This window comes from Eumetopias jubatus, unplaced genomic scaffold, assembly GCF_037043125.1.
Source record: "Eumetopias jubatus isolate StellerSeaLion01/CBP00866 unplaced genomic scaffold, mEumJub1_p1.0 scaffold_6, whole genome shotgun sequence".
In the NCBI taxonomy this organism is placed as follows: Eukaryota; Metazoa; Chordata; class Mammalia; order Carnivora; family Otariidae; genus Eumetopias; species Eumetopias jubatus.
The window spans coordinates 80,848,955-80,864,766 of NW_028274812.1; the positions used below are offsets into that span (position 1 = coordinate 80,848,955).

Genomic DNA, 15,812 nt, shown 5'->3' on the forward strand with positions numbered 1-15,812 from the left:
AATATGTCTCTGGGAGACTCCCATGGAAAAGGGCTACTCCTGTATTTATTAACTAAAGTGAAAAACAACATTTTTAGGATTTTTTCTTTGCCATCGCTAATAATTTTCTCTACCAAAAACAAGCAGAAATGGTAAGAATGTAGCTGAAATGCTTCACAAAAATAGTGGGTAAATCAAGTGCTGCAGCGATTTGTAAGTAACATGGGTGGAGGCAAGGAGGAGTGTAGAGTTCCCTAGGAAAGCTGAGTCAGAAATTTTGGTTACAAGTAATCGAAATCAAGCTGAACTAGTTTAAGCAAAAAGGGGAGTGGGAGGATCCTGAAGATTCTTGGGAAATACAAGAAGGAGTTGAGCACACCGAGCTTGGAAAGGTCAAAGTGAGAAAAGTTCTGATTGTTAGAGTTCCTTAAAAACTCTGCTAGTGAAAGCCAACAACCACATGCAAAGATGCTCAACATCAGTCATCATTATAGAAATGGAAATCAAACCCATAGAGAGATGCCAGTTCACATCCATTAGGATGATGGCTACTATAAAGGAAGAAAGGAAGAAATAGAGAAAGAGAAAATAACCAGTGTTGCTGAGGATGTGAAGAAATGGGAGCCTTTGTGCACTGCTGGTGGGAATATAAAACTGTGCAGCTGCTGTGGAAAGCAGGGTCAGTTCCTTAAAAAATTAAAGAAAATTACCATACGATCTAGCAATTCCACTTGTGGAATTAGAATATATAGGCAAAAGAATTGAAAGCAGGGACGATCATGCTCATAGCAATAGCCAAAAGGCAGAAACAACCCAAATGTTCATCAACAGATGAATAAACAAAATATGATATATACACATAATGGAGTATTTATTCAGACTTAAAAAGGAATAAAATTCTGACACATGCTACAACATGGATGAACTGTGAAGACTTTCTGCTAAGTGACATAAGCCGGTCACAGAAAGACAAATACTGCATGACTCCACTTATATGTGGTATCTACAGTAGTCAAATTCATAGAAACAGAAAGCAGAGTCATGGTTGCCAGGGGCTGGGCAGTTGGGGAGTGGGAGTTACCATTTAATGAGTGAAGAGTTTCAGTTGAGGAAACTGTTCTGGAGATGGATAGTGGTGATGGTTACAGCAAGAAATGTAACCACAGCTAGGAAACAGAGAGGGACAGTTCTCAAAGAAGAGGGGGCCCCCACAAGTGTCCACTATCAAAGGCAACTAATTTTTAGCAGATAAGCAGACAACTGGTATTTTTCACACTTCTACAAGGTTTCATTTATCCTGACTACACTGACTGAACATTTGTACATCAATTCACATTTCAGTGTCACTTAGCTGCTGAAATTATTTGAACTATCTCCATGAATCTTTCATGTCCCTGGATACTTGGAGTGGTACCTTGAAAATACTATTTAGTCCTCTTTACCAATGTGAATGTTGAATTAATAGGAAAGGTCTGGATGTTTCACACACCAGAGTATTCTTCTAACTTTATTTTTAGTTTTCAAAAATTCCAAGCCAAAGGGATACATTACTTTGTGCTTGTAGGTAACTAGCAAAAGAGAACACTTTCTGAAGAATGGATATATAGTTTTCCTATATTTTTTCCATCTTATCTATGTAAATAGCCATAAGAATAGCAATGGTGGCCAGATGAGAAAATACACTTAGCAATTAAAGGGCAGAGATGAACGAGTGAAAGGTGAAGCATCCGCTTTTGGATTAACAAAAACAACAGTTAAAGTCTAACAACTGAGGTTCTGTGTTCAGCAAATAGTGAGTATATAAATTAGTTAAGAGCAGCTCATGTATTTATTGTATTCCAGATTATTCCATCCTGACCTTCTAATTGTCTCAGAAGAAAACACTTTATTGGATTAGGCAAGTCAATTCAGGGCCATTCGGCCATATCTTTATCATGATTTCTGCAGTTTTATCCCTGGAGATAACTGTCAATTTAGCTAAGAGTAAGTGAAGCTACAAAGAAAAAAAAGACATGTAAAACATCCTCTAAAATTTGAAAGTAGAAAACAAAATGAGACAAAGTAGAGGGGAAGAAAAAAGAAACAAACGTTCAGGTATTTACATCTTAGCAGTCTTTATACAGATGATAGCTGATATTTGACCTGTTCTGAATTTAATAATTTCCCTTTGAAACTAATTGTGCTCTTATTTCAACTACATCTTTTGGGGAAAGTAAAATTAAGAAAAATAAAATATAACTGCTTACTATATCATTGAACAAAAATTTTTTCTACAAAGTAAGGCTTTGGTTAAAAAGAGTAAAATGTTTAGTTGTAACAAAACTGAAGAACTGTCTCTTTTACGCAAAAAAAGGAGTTAAAATAAGTTAGGGGCGCCTGGGTGGCTCAGTCGCTTAAGCATCTGACTCTTGACTTCAGATAGGCTCATGACTGGGTCCTGAGATCAAGCCCAGTTGGGCTTTGTGCTCCTCAGGGAGTCTGCTTCTCTCCTTCTCCCTCTGCCCCTCCCCCTACTCATGTGTGCATGTGCATGCTCTTGAGAGAAAGAAATGAGAGAGAGAAAGAAATGAGAGAGAGAAACAGACAGCACAAGACAGGGGAGGGTCAGAGGGAGAAGCAGACTCCCTGCTGGGCAGGGAGCCCGATGCGGGACCCGATCCTGGGACTCCAGGATCATGACCTGAGCTGAAGGCAGTCGCTTAACCAACTGAGCCACCCAGGCGCCCTAAATAAATCTTTTTTTTTTAATTAAAATAAGTTAATTAAAATTAAATTTTTAAAAAGATCAAATTCCAGTGTAAAAAATGGCAAATCACACAGTTTTACCCATCCTGATATTAAGCGTCTAATACATAGTTTATCAGTAAAAAGAGTGTTATGTTACTTAACTCTCAACATTGTTCACCCCAACAGAGGTGATACAGTGTAGGAGTTAAACACCCAAACCTTAGAGCCACAGTCTCTTGGTTTGGAGTCACTTAATCTCCCAGTGCCTCAGTACCCTCATGTGGAAAATAAGGATGATGACAATGATGATGATAATAATGATGGTGGTGGTGGTGATGATAACCCTACTTTACAAGTTTGTTGTGAAAATTAAAGTAACGTATATATAGTGTTTATAATGGTGGCTGACACACAGAAAGTGATATAAAAGTATTTCCATTGATCTTCTAGTCACCACAGATTCTGAAATCTGCAAGGAATGTTAACAGGTAGGAGAAAAGGGGTACGTGATTTTATTACTTCGGGTTGATACCCATTTTTCATAGGTCATATCACTTTATTTGGAAACATGTATGCCCCCTGTTCTCCAACAGAGTAGTATCACACCAGCCCAGCACCCCTCCTTTCCCTGTCTTACCAGGCCACTTCACTTAATAGATTTGGGGGCTCTCTCTCTGCTGCTTCTAATAGCATTCAGCAGCTTCTTTAAATATGGTGCAACTACACATGAATAAATACATAAATATGTTAGAATGACACAACAACATAAGTAAACCCAGAGAAACTAAATAATTACATAAAGCAAAATAAAATTACTGCTGCCAAACCGAACTACTTATGTCAAAAAGAAGGAAAATTACAGCAGGAACTCTTATAAAATTACTTTATTCTGCACTAAAATCTTTTTTTTAATGTACAGTATGCTTAAAATATTAACATTCTGCTAATGTTTTGCCAAGTAGGGACCAATCATTCATATTTTCTGGTTTTTAAAATTATGTTTTTTATTTTGGTCAATGTTTTTATCTATCCTAAATGTCAGTGTCCTTATAACATTTAAGTTAGAAATCATCAGAACACAAAGTGAAGACTATTCAACAATACATTAGAGAACAAACTTGTTCAAAAACAAACAAAAAATAAGTGAGTTCGTAGGCAGAAAGAACCACACAATAATCCTCAGATGGTGAGTCTATTCTTGGCTATATTTCCATCGACTAGAACTGTGCCTGGCACACAGCAGGCATTTAATAAATGGTTGCCTGAGTTTTGAATGAATAAAATAGTTGTTAACCTCTAAACCTATTATCAAGGTTCTGGATTTTGTAAAAGCTGTCAACAGTCTGAGAAGTGGTTCTCAAATGGAAGAGAAACAACATATAATGGGTGTTTGAAAATATGGTGGGAAGTTGGCTTTGTCACAATGACTGTGTGTGCATTTGGCAGGTAGTAGGTGGAGGCCAGGGATTCTAACCTCTCTGCACTATGGGGAGAGGTAGGGAGGACAATTACAGGACAGCCCAGCACAATAAAGAACTTTTCCACCCAAAATGCAAATAGCAGTCCATCAACAATTACTGGAAGCAAAATTAGGGTGGAGGGATAAAAGAAACAAGGCAAGCAAATCAAAACAAGAAAATCAGAAAGGTAGGGGCAGGACTTGAGTACCTTTTAGAGTGCTCAGGAGGTCTCTGCTATGAATGGGAAAGAAACTGTTTAGAAAACTGAGCCAAGCTAAAAATGCCTAAAAATGTCTCAATCAGAGCTTCTGGGGAATATGTACAAGCTGCAGAAGTGACCCCAAGCACTTTTTACAGTAAAAACAAATAGGATGCAAAATTTCTTTAAGATAAGAGATTCAAAGAAATCCCATGTTTGTGGGAGGCACCTGGGGCATGTTCCCAGAACTCCATATACACCCACCCACACACCCTTCACCTCCCACCCTCATACTGTCAGTAGGTGGCACTTTGGTAGAAACGCTACCTCAGGTCCTGAGCTGGGAACAGTTCATCAGAGATGAATAGCAGTACTAAGTTTGGAATATTGCGGGGGTAGTACCAGGATAGGAGCAAGAAAAAAAACAAAGCATTTAAGGAAGGTGAAGATGTTTAAGAGAGTCCACCAAAAACAAACTTCAAGGTACAAAATACACAAAGTATGCAAAGTGGCAACATTAAGGCCATGTTTATTTCGATATTAAATATTTACTGAATACTTTTATATGCATCAGGCATTGTGCTAGGCCCAAAGGATAGAGATGAACAGAAGACATGGCTTGACCTTCATGAAGCTTATCATCTATCAGAGAAGAAGACATTAAACAAATGAACAATAATGGAAACTCATAGAACAATTAGAAGATAGCAAAGGGGTCTATTTCAGATTTAAGTTATTGAAAGAAAACTTCCCTAAGGAAGTGGTATCTTCTGAGTTCTGAACAATGAATAGGAATTAGATGATCTTTACAGAAATGCTTTCAGGGAAAGACCTCAGCCTGTACCCAGGCCCAAGGCAGGACCAAGCCTAGCACATTCCTGGAGCTGTAACAAGGGAAGGAAGTGTAGCTGCTGTCTTGGTAACTTCAGAAGAAAGACATGAGATAAAGCTGATGACAGGCTGGGTACAGATTCCTTCACCCTTCTGCAGGAATTTGGGTTTTGATCTCATCAGACTGGGAAATCACTGGACAGTTTTAATCAGACATGAGCCAAGTTTTGTCTTAATTAAGACCACTGCTGGCAATGTGGAGAATTGGAGGGGGCAAGAAAAGGGGCAGGGAGACCTTTAGAGAAGACAGTGCAATGGTCAAGGTGAGAAATGATGGCAGCTTAGTTGGGAGTGACAGCAACAGAAATAAGAAATATAGATGATATGAAGCACAGAGTCAAAAGATTTGGTAATGAATTGGATGTAGAGAGTGAGGAAGTGAGTGACAAGGATGACTCACTGGTATGAGCAACTGCAAGGGTGATAGAAGCTGTCATGTTCCAAAGTAGGTAAATTGGGAGGAAGAAGTTTCAGGAAAGGAAGGTCAAGGACTCAGTTTTGGACTCATTCACCAGGACTGTCTGAGAGCCATCCTAGTGGAGATATTTTATATTTGAATCTCCAACTCAGAAGTGCACTCTAGATCAGGGTGTGAATTTGGGAGTTCCAGGCACCAACAAAGAATATATAAAGACATAGCAATCACCTAGGAAAAGCATGTTTGTCTCAATCCATGAAGAACACACTATTAAATTCTCTGAAATCAAGTAAAAATGATCCCATGGGGAGAATAATTTTATTTCCAATACCTTTCCACTATATTTTACTTGGTAACCATTTTTTTTCTGGTCTTTATTCTAACAAACTAATGTGCAAAAGAAACAATTCCCACCGCCCCATGCCCCCCAAAAAAAGACCTTAAGTGTTATGGCTCTATGTGGTTCACATTTAAAAGATGAACTATTCCCTTTCAGGATGCAGCAATAACTGCTTTTTGCTCATATGCTTTTCCTACTATTCCTGAGTTCAATAAAACGGTCACTAACAAATGTTTATCAGAAGTTCACTGTGGATCTATAACATATAGTATGTTAGTACAAGAAATGTTTGCAGTCTACTAGCACATCCATATTTTCATGACTGAAATCCTGCTGGCCTCATCATCACCTACAACATAAAATCCAGACCCTACACTGCATATTCTTCCAGTCCCTCTCTCGCCACACCCACATAACATGGCATGATTTCACAGTAATTTTTTTTAAGATTTTATTTATTTATTTGACAGAGAGAGAGCACAAGTAGGCAGAGTGGCAGGCAGAGGAAGAGAGAGAAGCAGGCTCCTCACTGAGCAAGGAGTCCAAAGCAGGACTTGATCCCAGGACCCTGGGATCATGACCTGAGCCAAAGGCAGATGCTTAACCGACTGAGCCACCCACATGTCCCTCACAGTAAGTTCTTACACTGCTTCCCTCTGTTCTGCTTTTGCCCATCTGTTTCCTATGTCTGGGCAAAATGAAAATGCAGTGTTTCTTGTTCAAAAGTTATTAAGAATTTCAAGACAGTGACAACATAGCATTAAACCAAGGGTCCCTCTGAGGATCTATGCAATTGCATAGGTTGCAGGCCCATACAGCCAGTCCTGGCCTCAGTTTCCTGCCCCAGGGATAATAATAGTATCTACCTCATAACGTTGGTTGGGGACTACAATAATGTTACACAAATAGAAGGTACCTGGCACATAGTAAACATTATGTAAGTGTGAGCTATATAGATGTATACAACAAAAGACACTCCATTGGGACTTTGGAGTCATTTTTTGAGTTAGAAAGAAACTTGTCTTCCAAATCTTAATTTTGTAACATAAGTGTAATAAAAAAAGAATACATGAAAAGTCCTCATATTTTGCATCTTTTATTCTTTACCCTCCTTCCATTTAAATCTTCTCCTAGTACAACTCATCCCTTCCAGGTCATTGCCTCTTTGAATAATGCAAGGGAAAGGAAAGGTGTAGAGGTAGGATCTATATTTCAGTTTCTTTAGGAACTTGTGAAAAGAATGAAAGCCTTAAAACCACTGGTCAAAGGGGCGCCTGGGTGGCTCAGTCATTGTCTGTCTTCGGCTCAGGTCATGATCCCAGGATCCTGGGATCGAGCCCTGCATCAGGCTCCCTGCTCAGTGGGAGGCCTGTTTTTTCCTCTCCCACTCCCCCTGCTTGTGTTCCCTCTCTCACTGTCTCTTTCTGTCAAATAAATAAAATCTTAAAAAAAAAAAAAAACACCGCTCAAACCTCATTCTAGGAAAGAGGTTCAGCAAGAAAACATCTTTGAGAAAAGTGTAATGGAAAATAACCCAGACCCAACTAAATGGAATCTTCCAATTTCTGTCAACTCAGAGAGAAATCAAAGGAAGGAAAGTCTCGAACATTGAGGTATGGCCCCGTAAGCCATTTTTGTGCCTAGTTTGCCATCTTTACTTTGTGGGGGAACAAGCACTTGAACCCAGAATAAAAATAATACCATATGATCTCACTCATACGTGGAATTTAAGAAAGAAAACAGATGAACATATGAGAAGGGGGAAAAGAAAAAAAAGGAGAGAGGGAAATAAACCATAAGTGACTCTTAATGACAGAGAACAAACAGGGTTGCTGGAGGGAGGTGGGTGGGAGATGGGCTAGATGGGTGATGGGTATTAAGGAGGGAACTTGTGATGAGCACTGGGTGTTGTATGTAGCTGATGAATCACTGAATTCTACTCCTGAAATGATATTGTACTGTATGTTAACTAACAAAACTTTTTTTAATTTATTTATATGACAGAGAGAGAGAGAGAGAGCACAAGTGGGGGTAGCAGCAGAGGGACAGGGAGAAGCAGGCTCTCCTCTGAGCAGGGAGCCTGACGTGGGGCTCGATCCCAGGACCCCAGAATCATGACCCGAGCTGAAGGCAGATGCCCAACCAACTGAGCCACCTAGGTGCCCCAACAAACAAAATTTCAATAAATTTTTTTAAAAAAAGGAAAGAAAGAATATTAGAATTCATTATATCCAAGTTGAATTTATATATGTCTGGATCTGACACTTCAGTACATTGGAAAAATATGAGAATTTACACAGAACAACCAGTTTGCTGAAGAAAGAAGGTGACGGTAGTCTCATCACTGCAAGTCTCTAATTTCTTTAGAAATAGAAAATGATTTCAACTGAGTATTATATAAGACTGATGAAACACAGATCTATACCTCTGAAACCAATAATACATTATATGCTAATTAAACAGATTAAAATTTAGAAAAATAAAAATTAAAAAAGAAAAAATGATTTCAAATGTTGTCAGTGTATCTTAAAAAGTAACATTTCTTGCAGATGTTATATAAGAAATAGTAATAGACATTTCCCTTTCCCAGACATTTTTTTAATGTCCTAAAATGGGAGAAGAGTGACCAAAAATAGTAGCAATCATCATCATCATAGTAATAGTGATTTTCTTCCAAGGAGCTTAAAGTACCTGTTAAACATCATTTTATAATGAAAAGAAGGCAAATGGACTATTGAATTACTGGCATTACTATCATTATTTCAATAATGTAATAGCATCTGTAGTGAATTTTAAAATAGTTGAGAAAATCAAATATCTAAGAAATACAAAAAGGCACAAGCATTTCTCTTATTTTGAACTCTGAACTTCACTTCCTCTATAAAAATACCTGGGTGACTGAGTTCTGATAGCTCATACTGTAAATTATGCCAGCCTGAGCTTAAGACAACATTAACAATTTAGAGAATGAGTGGCAAATTGGAAATGTCACACTAACCTATTAGTCTGGATTCTCAATGTTGGTGACTCACAAATGGGGCAGTTATTTCAGTACTGGCATCTGTGACAAGTCCCACACCAGTTCTCCAGGCAAATTAGACTCTTTGGGAACAAACGTTTAGACAGTAGAGCAATTTTTATTAGCCAGTTCTAATTAGTCATGAGTCCGTCACTATGGATGTTGAAGTCATTTATTGTATAGGGAGCAATGATGTCATCAGTCTGGGGCTCTGTTAGCACATCATCGCTAATACTTGTCAACTAACAAGTATTCGATCCTTCAAATGTGTAACTTTAGTAAAATTATTTGAAAGTGAGACAGACAATCTCGCTATCAGTATGACAAAGTGTGTTAAAGACATGCTCCTTTAAAGAGGCAAAGTAGCTTTTGAATGTAGTTCTGCAGGACAGGGGCTTTGGAATCAGATGGAATTACATGTCATTTCTATCCCCCATTACTTAATAGCTGTGTGGACATGGACAAGCTAACTTTTCAAACCCTCCATCTTCTTGACCATAAAGTTGTCATAATAACAGTTCCTACTTCATAGATTGCTGTAAGAAGTCAAGAAATAATCTATGAATAATGCTGAATATCTGTAAGCTGCCATAAATCTCATTATTTACAGATTAAAATTCATTTTATAGTATATTAGAGAGAATATAATGTCTAATATAACTTGGGAAAGGAGTAGGTTTAACATCACCTCAAAGATCAGTTATTATCAGAGTTGCCAGCCACTCTCACCAGAGCAGTTGTCTTTGAGGGGATTGTGAAGAATACACTCAGGAGTTCTGAGGTATTACTTGAGGTAGAGAAGGTATGAAATGGGGGGTTGTGGGGAGGGGTGACAGGCTAGGTACATAAGAATTGGGAGGACCAACGCAGACTGACATAACCGTTCCCTCAGGTCCACCAGAGCATCTCAATGTCATCTGACAACACCCGTGGTTCCTCACTTTCTCTTAACACTCACATCCGATCCATCAGCTCATTGTCAGAGCAACCCACAAAATAAATCTAAAATTTGACCATGTCAGACCACCTCCAACTCCACCACCCTAATCTATACCACCATCATTTTCTGTTGTTCTCCCTCCAACTCCCAGCTCTCCCAACAAATCTGTTCTCAACAGCACAGCCACAGTGATCTTGTTGAAACTGAATTCTGATCTTGTCACTCCTGTACTCAAACCATTCCAATGGCTTTCTAAGTAATGTACAGTAAGATCCAAAATCGTTTCCATGGATCTGCAAGGTCACCCCTACCCCTCCAATATCCTTCCATACCTACCACACTCCTTTACCCTCTCTGATCTAGCCACAACAGTCTCCTTGCTGCTCCTCCAACATATCAAGCACAGTCTTTTCTCAGGACCTTTGTACTCATGATGCCCCACTGTCCAGACCACTCTTCTGGATGGCATCCACATAAACACTTCCTTCAGAGGACTTTACCAGAGTTGCCTTTTCTGACTCTCTTCCATAAACTAGCTTCCCCACCACCACCAATTTCTTTCCCTTTACCTGCACTTATCACCACCACCATACACTCTGATATTCACTGTTTATTGTCTGATCCCCCCACTAAGATGTACATTCTATATGAAGAGAAATTTCTTATTTTGTTCATTTTTGTATCCCAGTACATAATAGGTGCTTAACAGGACTTTATAATTGATTAGCAGAGTACAGGAAAAAGCAGTCTCCTGGTAGACTCTTAGGATCTTGGCTTGTGGAAGGGAGAAGATAGGGGCAACTCACTGACTGAGACTGGGAATCCAAGAAGGGAACCTGGTCAGGGATGTGTTAGTTCTCTGTTGCTGCTTAGCAAATTACCCCCAAAAGCAGAAACTTAAAACAGCAAGCACAGAGTTTCAGAGACATGGGAGCAAATTAGCTAGGTGGTGCTGGCACAGGTTTTCTACCTACTGCAACCAAGCTACCAGTCAGGTCTGTAATCATCTCAGGGATCTACCGTGACTGATGAGTCCACTTCCAAGCTTACTTATGTGGTTGTTGGCAGGTCGTAGTTCCTCCTTAGCTGATGTCTGGAGGTTTCAGTACCTTGTAACAGAAGCCTCTCCACAGGACTACTCTCAACACAGCACCTTACTCGGCCCCACTGCCCCTCCCTTCAGTGAGATAACCAAAAGAGAGAAAGCATAAGCAAGAGAAAGCTTTCAAGACAGAAGCCGCAGAATTTTCTAACCTAATAACAGAAGTGACATGCCACTGCATCTGCCATATGGTATTGGTCACACAGATCAACCCTAGTACAATGTGAGAGGGGACCACACAAGTGGGTGAATACCAGGAAGTAGGGAACATTAGGGAACAGCTTGAAGTCTGGCCAGCCCAGGGAACACACGGTGAGTTCATCAAAGGACAGGCTGACTTTGAAGGGCCTTTCAGATATTTAAAGGGAAATATCAGAGACACAGTGGTAAAGGCAGTTCCAGTAAATGAGGACAGGTCAAGGGAACCAAGATAACATCCTAATTTAAGCGTGCTTCTATGATAATCACAACTTGTGATTCAAATTTATTATCTTGAAATCTCAAAAAAATTGAGATTGAAGCTGATCTACTTTCATTTTATGTTGTACCACTAATCTTGTTATTTCTGATGTATGAACTCTGAAGAATGTATATACTTATTAAAATTGAGGGAAATCTTCCACTCCATAACTAATAACTAATTAAATGGTACCACTATTAATTCATTCTAGTAACAACACTTAGTGGATTAAGGAATATTTATAAAGAATAAAATTAGAATACATAAAATCCATTTTACATCTATCCCACATCATTGTGAAGTTTGAGATCACCACACATAAAAACAAAAACACTTCTCTAACTGGCTCAAGTCTTCTCTATTACCTTGTATTTCAGAGGAAAAAAGAACAATCCCTCCAATTGTGCCCTTGATGCCCCCTGGCCCCACCTTCTGTGAGGATGTGCTCATGAATGATCTCCCCACTTCTCATTTGTCTAATTACATGTTCTCATAGGATTTTTCCCCTCAGCTCATGAACATATTCATGCTCTCTTCTCAAACAACAACCCTTCCTTACCTCTTCCATCACCAGCTATTTAATCTTACTTGCTTTCTTCCTTTCTCTGCCAAACTTTATAAGGAAAATACCCTAGCAACTCCCTATGTTTTCCCCACCATTTATTGAAATCCAACATACATTCTCATCGGCTCTACTGAAATCTCTCTCCCAAGGCTTCTGAGGCCTCCTAGCCATCAAATCCAGTGCTTTTTCTCACTTTAATCTCACTCTGTGGCACTCAATTGTGTCAGAAGCCTTCTTGCATCAAATCCTCATTTCTAGTTTTCACTACAGACTCTTCCGTTCCCATTCCCTATCTCTCTTCTTTGTTGGTAGCTACTCTGTCTCATGGCACCAGCCCAAATACAGGTATCTCCCAAGGATTGATCCATAGGTTTCTTTTCTTCTTTCATGTTTTCTCCCTTGCCAGTTTCACCCAGGCTCATGACTTCAAATAACACCCGGATGTTGATAATTTCTACCTGTTTATAGCTCTTATTTATCCCTCAAGCTCAGCCCCACATTTTTAACTACAACCCTACATTTTTTACTGAACTTAATATTTCCTCCTTCATGGGACATCATCCTCCCAACACCCTACGCTGAAAACATTTTCACACGGCTAGCACTTCACTTTTCTTTGATTGCCAACTTGTAGTCAATATTCATTCAGCCTTCATAACAGCTGTAACATTCATTACTTCTTTATTCTTACCACCAGTGTCTTACTTTAGGCCTTTACGGCTTTTCATCTGCAACACTGGTGGAGTCTCCAAATTTCCCTCCATTTTTCCTTCCTCCACATTCTGTTTTATACATGGTGCCAGAACCTTCAAAACATTTCTGGAAAGAACTTGATTAAGTCCCTATTACAAAATGAAGCCCAAACTCCTTATTCTGATATGTTATTCTCTACATTAACAGATCTGGACTTAGATGTCACATTGCTTACCAACCCATGAAAACACTCCAGCCTTCTTGATTCAGTTTCTGCTTCTGAGTGGACTCAATAATCTAAGGCTCAATACCATTACCTAAAACAGCAAAAATTAACTATTTGGCCTCTGATTAATGATCAAATTTTTTATCTGTTAAAGAAAAAAATATTTGCAACACTTGCTAAAGAGGTAACAGGCTATCACAATAGGTATAGGAACAAGTGCAATGGAGTTTTGCAGTACGGGAGAGAGATTGTGCTCCATTCTAAACACAACAAGAAAAAGGGAGAATCTACAGCCAAGGAGCAGGGTGGCCAACAAGTGTTGGTGAGGATGTGGAGAAAAAGGAACCCTTATGCACTGTTGGTGGGAATGTAAACTGGTACAGCCACTGTGGAAGACAGTATGGAGGTTCCTCAAAAAATTAAAAATAGAAATATCCTTGATATTTCAGTAATCACACTACTGGGTATTTACCCAAAGAATACAAAAACACTAATTCATAAGGATATATGCAGCATTACTTACAATAACCAAATTATGGAAGCAGCCCAAGTGTCCATTAATGGATAATGGATAAAGAAGATGTGATACACACACACACACACACACACACACACACACACACACACTGGAATATTATTCAGCCATAAAAAACAATGAAATCTTGCCATTTGCAACAACATGGATGGAGCTAGAGAGTACAATGCAAAGCGAAATAAGTCAGTCAGAAAAAGACAAACACATGATTTCACTCATATGTGGAATTTAAGAAACAAAACAAACAAAAGGAAAAAAAAACAGGTAAACCAAAAAACAGACTCTTAACTATAGAGAACAAACTACTGATGGTTACCAAAGGGGAGGTGGGAGGGGGAATGGGTGAAATAAATGAAGGGCATTAAGAGTACAGTTATTTTGAGTTCTATTTCCCATCTTGTAACATGGCGGGTAAAAAACCTGAAAAGCTGGATAATAAGAAGAAACCTGAAGCCAAGAAGGCTGATGCTGGTGGCAAGGTTAAGAAGGGTAACCTCAAGGCTAAAATGCCAAATAAGGGGAAGCCCCACCATAGCTGAAATCCTGTCCTAATCAGAGGAATTGGCAAATATTCCTGTTGGTTATGATTGGCTATGTATTCAAGAAAGACCATGTACAAGAGGAAGTATTCAGCAATTAAATCCAGGATTGAAAAGAAAAAGAAGGAGAAGGTTCTTGATACTGTCACAAAACCACTTGGTGACAGGAATGGTGGTACGTTTAAACTTCGCAAAATGCCTAGGTATTATCCTACTGAAGATGTGCCTCGAAAGCTGTTGAGCCACAGCAACAACCTTTCAGTCAGCATGTGAGAAAATTTTGAGCTAGCATCACCCCTGAGACCATTTTGATCATCCTGTACTGACCATTTTGACCATCCTCACTGGGCACCACAGAGGTGGTTTTCCTGAAGCAACCAAGCAGTGGCCTGCTACTTGTGACTGGATCTGGCCCTCGATCGAGTTCCTCTGTGTAGAACACACTAGAAATCTGTCATTGCCACTTCCACCAAAATTGATATTAGCAGTGTGAAAATCCCCAAACATCTCAAGAAGAAGCTGTGTAAACCCAGACAACAGGAAGGTGAGATCTTCAACACGGTCAAAGAGAAATATGAGATTACAGAGTAGCGCAAGGTTGATCAGGAAGCTGTGGACTTGCAAATTCTGCCAAAAATCAAAGCTGTTCCTCGGCTTCAGGGCTACCTCCACTCTGTTTTCTCTCACAAATGGAGTTTACCCTCACAATTGGTGTTCTAAATTTCTTACAAAAAACCTAATTAAAAAACTGATACATTAAAAACAAAAGTATAGTTATCTTGATGAATACTGAGTAATATATGGAATTGCTGAATTACTGTATTGTACACCTGAATCTAATATAACACTGTATATTAACTATCCTGGGATTAAAATTAAAAAAAAAAAAAGATCAGGTCCTATATAAAAGAGTTCAAAGGAACTTGAGTAGAGTTTAGTTAAGGAATCTTTGTCACTCTCAGATAAGTTCAAATACTAGCAACCTAAACAAATGATCCCCAAGTCTCATTTTCCTGAAGAACAAGAAACGGCTTTCAGTGAAAGATCTTCCATCAGCACATTTAATTATTCTTTATCTGCAAGAGGACTGGCTTTTCATCATCCAGTCAAAAGCAAAGGGTAATAATTCAACCACATAGCCAATTTGAAATGCATCTTTTTCTTAGTTTTGTAATGAAAATAAAATTTTAAACAATATGTAGGAATGTGCCATTAGACATATTCTTGTGCTCACAAAAGACAATTACCTACTAACAAAATATTGTTTATTTGATCAGTAATAATACTTTATGAGTTAATCTATGAATTTAGAGGTAAAATCATTGATAATTAAAGTCATCAATAATTTTCATGAGTTAGAAATTCACAAAATTATGTAAATTATAATTCTACAGAATATTGGCTAATTCCATCCATGTCAGTATCAGATAACATACTAAAAGTTAAACACATTTATTTAAGGAGTGTGAAACTCGAGCAAATCTGACAAGAAAACATATCATGCACACCAAAGTATATTCCTTTTCTGCCTGATAATATGCTAAAATAGAGAAAGGTTAGCAAACTGATTGATCATCCCCAAGGCCCATTTTCTCATACTTCACATGTGGAATTCCCTCACGCTCTCCAGGGTACTTTCATCTTCACCAGCCAAGTCTTGCTCCTTACATTTCTGCCTATAGGCATGAGCCTAGTAGTAGTGAGTAGAGAGCTGCTTTC

At 38.8% G+C, this 15,812-nt stretch overlaps 1 pseudogene; it reads left to right on the top strand.

The window, feature by feature from the left end:
• Positions 1-13,958: 13,958 nt before the first annotated feature.
• On the top strand, positions 13,959-14,853 carry LOC114203629 (large ribosomal subunit protein eL6 pseudogene; annotated as a pseudogene).
• Positions 14,854-15,812: the final 959 nt, after the last annotated feature.